A 5659-nucleotide genomic window follows, 5' to 3' on the forward strand; every position below is an offset into this window, starting at 1 on the left:
AGCATTTGCCACACACAAAAACTATCTTCCCAGTTAGCCTTCCTTTGATATTGCTGCACCTCTTATGTGTCCATAGCTTACACTGGGTACATCTTATAGAGTTTCTACCTACGCCTTTTCTACAGATCGAGAAGGGTCATCTACCTCAAGGGATCTGTGGTTTGTCTGCCTTCCTACTTACTAAGACTTCGATTTTTGCTAGATTGACTCTAAGGCCCTTCGATTCTAGACCTTGCTTCCACACCTGAAACTTCTCCTCTAGTTCTGATAGTGACTCAGCTATTAGAGCAAGGTCATCAGCATAGAAAAGCTCCCAGGGGCATTCAGTCTTGAGTTCCTCTGTTATTGCCTGGAGGACTATGACGAATAAGAGGGGCCTGAGAACTGATCCTTAGTGGACCCCTACCCCAATCCGGAATTCTTCACTGTACTCATTGCCAACCCTAACCTTTCTGACAGCGTCCCTGTACATGTCTTGTACAACTCTCACTAACCATTCATCTATCCCTAGTTTCTACATTGACCACCATATAAGGGAAAGCCAGGCACAGAGGTTTATCTTTGGGTAGGTATTTCTCCGGCAGCTGTCTTACCAGAAATATAGCATCACTGGTGCTTTTCCCTGGCACAAACTCAAACTGCATCTTGTCTAGACTGACTCTCTCCCTAATTAGTTGGGCTATGATCCTCTCTGTGACTTTCATTACCAATAACTTGATACCTCTGTAATTATTTGTATCTAATGCATCACCTTTACCTTTGTAGCAGTTGACTATGGTGTTGCTACACCAGTCATTAGGTATGACTCCTTCATGTATCACCTGATTGACTATACAGGCGACTAGATTATAGCCAACACCTCCAGATATTTTAAGCATCTCTGCAGTGATTCCTGCTGGGCCGTGGGCTTTCCCTGTCTTCATACTCTTAATTGTTTTATCTACCAAGGTACTGTCAATTCAGATTGCTGGTCCCTCTGTTGGGTCAACAGACCCTCTTTCTCCCATTCATTCTCTTCATTTAGCAACCTTTCATAGTGGCATCTCCAAGTCTCTCTCCTTGCAGCCTCATTAAATGCAAGTGAGCCATCATCCATGCAGACACATTTCTCTCCTATGACATCATGAGTCTCTCCCACACACTGTCTTGCAACACGAAACACTTCACGTGTTTGGTCCTCACAATGCAGAACATTGGCAAATTCTTTCTTATCTGCTTCCCCTCTAGCTAAGTAAACCTGTCTCCTAGCTTCCCTACTGGCAGTCTGATACAATTCCCTGCTACTACTGTTCTTCCAGTCCTTACATGCCTGTTTCTTTTTCCTAATGGCCCTGTCAACTACATTGTTCCGCCACCACATTATCTTGGGTCGAGAGGAGACTTTGCACCATCCACAGATCTGGTCAGTAGCCCTCAACAGGTTGTCCCATAGAAACCTCTAGTTGACTTCCACATCATGTGACGCTATATCCCCCTCCATTTCGTCAAAAGCTTTGAGTAATACGTCTCTAAATCACTGTCCATTTGCAGGATCCTTAAGCTTCCAGACCCTTCTTCTCCATGCTGGTCATCTTCTGGGCATCTATTTAGCCCTGATCCTGAATTCGCTAACTACTAATCTATGCTGTGGGGTGCATTCTTCACGTGGGAAGGTTTTGGCATTTATAAGTGGCCATCTTTCCCGTTTCCTGGTAAGGATGTAGTCAATTTGACTAGTGCGTCCACCAGATCGGTAAGTGAATGGGTGACTGGCAGGTTTCCTGAAGTTAGTATTACAAACCAAAAGATCATTTGCATCACAAAACTCCAGCAACCTGGTTCCCTCCTCATTGCAGGAACCAAAACCATAGCCTCCATGTATGCCATGGAAGCCCCCTGCATGTTGTCCAACATGCCCATTGAAGTCACCAGCCACAAAGAAAAGGTCCTGTCATTCGTCAACGAGGTAGTCAGCAAGAGGGTGTCATAAAATCAGTCTTTGTGTTCATCATGAGGGGCATAATCCTAGATAATAGTTGCTAACCCATGTTGCAGCACTAATCTAATTTTAAGTATTCTATCACAGACTCTGACTACCTCAATTACTTTATGAACCCATTTCTCCGCAAGAAGTATACCCATGCCCCTCAGTGTTCTCTGCCCAGAAAATCTTATACCTATGTTCTTTGCCTGTAAGGAAGCTAGCAGAACTTCTACTCCACCCTACTTCTTGGATGTAGCACAAATCTACATTGTAGGGTAAGTGTAAGATGCCAGATCTGGCCATGTTAAATACTAAAGGGTTAAACTAATTATCATGTAGTTAAATTAGTGTTAGCATATTTAATACATTGAACATCAAAAGCCTAACTAGAAATACTTATATGATGAGGAAAAAAAAACAGCACATCAATTAACAGTTTGGATTCTTAACTGACCACCTCAGCAAAGCAAAGACTATTCTAAACTGACCAAAATATTTCTAATTAGATTTTTAATGCTCACTACATTAAATGTAACAACAGCAGCAGGAAGCCGCACATTTGGTGCAATCATGAATCTACTTTTGGCAGTACTTACTTGGATGTTTGAAACAAATAGCACCTTTGAAAAATTACCTCAGTGAGTTATTAATTATCATGTAAATTAGTTAATTTTATATAGAATTCTATTACAGCCAACTGATGCATAACCAGCTTATTTTGTTGCAATTATTCACAAGGGTATGTATCTAAAATTAATTTCTTCTTGTATTTGTACCAGGGTAGAAAAATTGGTTGCTAAATACAAGAAATTATGCATTGCATTTCCATATTAGAGAAGGTGTTATATAAATTATGACAATGAGAAATATTGTATAATAGATATGTATAAATATTCAGAAAAACCAAAGAGCAGCTCATAAATATAACAGAGAACTAAATACAGGGTTTGCAAGAAACTTAAGGTTCAAACAATTTCACAGAGGCTACATTTTACACTTTTTATACAGTCCATTGCCCTCAAAAGTTTAATAAAATTTAGAATTGTGTGTTTAATGTTTAGGAAAAAAAAATACAGATTGTTATTTAAAAGAAAAATAAACAGAAACAACTTTGAATAAGTAGTGATTTCTAAATAAGCTGGTAGTGAAATAATTCTGTAGAGTATACAGTCATCTGTCTATCTACATATCTATAAAAGTGAGGTTTTGTGTGTGTAAACTTGCATAACTTCTGAAGTTCACAAGTGATTTTCTCCAAACTGGGAACATACATTACTTATGTTCCAGAGATGGTTTTAGACTCTCAGAAGTTTTCACATAATGAGTAGCGGGCCCTCTGGGAGCAGAAAACACCCTTTCCTGAGTTACTTGGAAAAGGGTGATAACTCTTTGCAAAGTAACTTTCAGATTATTGATTTTCTCCCTTACATCCATTGGTAAAAAACTATGACAATCTCAATTGGCTGTGTGAAAGAGCAATACTGGCTTCAAAAAACAGCACTGTAAGTAAAATTAATGAGCAGCTGTTAACAGTACCTTCCTGGAAGTATTCACATCTATAAGTCAGATGATACAATCCCAGGTCCAGGAGAGGGTGTAAATTATCCAACAGAATTTTTCAATTCACTGGAGCCTCCAGGACTACCTTCCCACAGATTGGAACTTAAAGTGGGAGCTCCAGTAATGTTATTGAGGAATTTGGATCTACTAACACTCTGCAATGGGACACACCTGGTAGTAAAGCAGATGATGCCACGTTATTGAGGTCACCATTCTCTCTGGATGTGGAAAAGGAGAGTATGTTTTCATACCCAGAATTCCTCTCACTCCATTGGGAACAGAAATTCCTTTTTCATTCAGAAGAAAACAATTTCCAATTCATATCAGCTTCACAATATCTATCAATAAATCTCAGGGTTAAACACTGTCTATAGTAGAACTTCACTTGGAAGAGTCATGCTTCTCACACGAGCAATTAAATGTTGGCTGCTCTAGAGCGGGAAGCAAAAAAAATCTATTTGCATTTGTTCCATAAGAGAAAAGAAAGAATATTGTTTACCAAGAGGTTTTGTAGGAATTACTACATCCTACATATATTCCAGTATCCATTGCTCTTTGTGAATAGTGAAGATGGATACCATTTTGGCATAATACCAACAAACTCGAAGACAGCATCAACAAAACAGTTTCCTGCGTGGACTCCAGAATCAAAGCAAATTCTCTAAGTAGTCACACCAACCACATGGTAAGCGACTACGCCTTACTTTTTCAAGTAATTCATTACTACACATTCTCATGTAACTGCATAAGCTCAGTATATGTTTCTTATTCTACAGCCACACCAGCAATCCATTCTCAAACCTTCACTTTCTGCAACATTTCAACAGTTCACTTCCCCATTTCTGTCTCCCATTGCAGCCCCTTTCTGGAATGTATCCATTTACATACATTATCTCCATTACACCTACATTCATTTGACTGTCAACCATACAATGGGCTGTGTTAGATGCAGTGCCAACCACTGTAAAGGAGAGTATATCCACTGACAGCTTTTCAGTGCATTTAAAAATCACATACACCCCACCCCCAATTTTCCACGACAGGTTAGGACCTGGAATCCTCCAAACAGATGCATGACATATCACTTAGTTGAATTAGTCCATCATTTACTCCACAAATGTTTTGTTGTCAATGCTGCACTTTCCCGTCTCACGTTTCAACATAACTGCAATATATATATACAAACTATGCCATTTTAGTCCCAAGCAATGCCAAGTATCTCTGTTAGTTTCTAACATATCCCAACGTTTACTTCAACTTCAAATTAATGAAATTTCAGCCTAGCAGCTTTTGAATATGGAACAGAGAGGAAATAAATACTATAATTCATTTAATCTAACATTCTGCATTTTGTCTATTCACTGTGAGCAAGGACAATAAATATTGACTTTATATGTCCTCCCAACGTGATTTTCGACTCCTGTAGGCTGAGCAAGGAGTGAGTTCAAGTATGTTGGTCCTTTCAACTAACGGTTTTAAGCATGCAATGAACAAAATTCAGTATAAATTTATCTTATTGTAAAATCGAAGAAAACCTTAAATCGAAGGACAGATTCTAAATACATATGGTAAATAATTCTATACAAAACATAAATCAATTAATACATTAAAATTAAAATTTAAAATTTTCACGCTGCATTACATAGATATTTTTCAGCAGTATAGACACACACTAAACCATCTATAATATACATATATGCACGCGTAAAGACGCCAGCGAGTATCGAGTAAGAAAAGAAAAGATACTTCGAGTAAGAAAAGAAAGGAAACATACTTCCCAAATTGTGCGTAACAAACACACACAAAATAAAATTACATATATATATATATATATATATACTAGCAGAAATACCCGGCGTTGCCCGGGTTAAACTGAATAATGAAATCTAAAAACGCCGTCTAGACTACGCATCATCTTTATATATAGAGATGTATATACACGCACGCACCCAAACACATGTATATATATGTATATCAATATAAATATATGAAAGTCAATGAAGTTTCGTAAAAGAAGGTGATCATGTACATACTTTCTTGCTGTTGTGATTATAACACCTCATTGTAAACTATGTTCCTTGTTTTCCCTTGTGGAGCATATACAAACAGGTTTTTTGTTGCTGCCCACTCTTGAGC

General features: G+C 38.3%; 1 protein-coding gene across 7 annotated transcripts in view; it reads right to left on the reverse strand.

The window, feature by feature from the left end:
- The window catches only part of LOC106879509 (methyltransferase-like protein 25B), a 140030-nt gene that overhangs the window by 108502 nt on the left and 25869 nt on the right, over positions 1-5659 (reverse strand). The gene's annotated exons all lie outside the window — the stretch shown is intronic.

Source organism: Octopus bimaculoides, chromosome 17 (genome assembly GCF_001194135.2).
Source record: "Octopus bimaculoides isolate UCB-OBI-ISO-001 chromosome 17, ASM119413v2, whole genome shotgun sequence".
NCBI classification, from domain to species: Eukaryota; Metazoa; Mollusca; class Cephalopoda; order Octopoda; family Octopodidae; genus Octopus; species Octopus bimaculoides.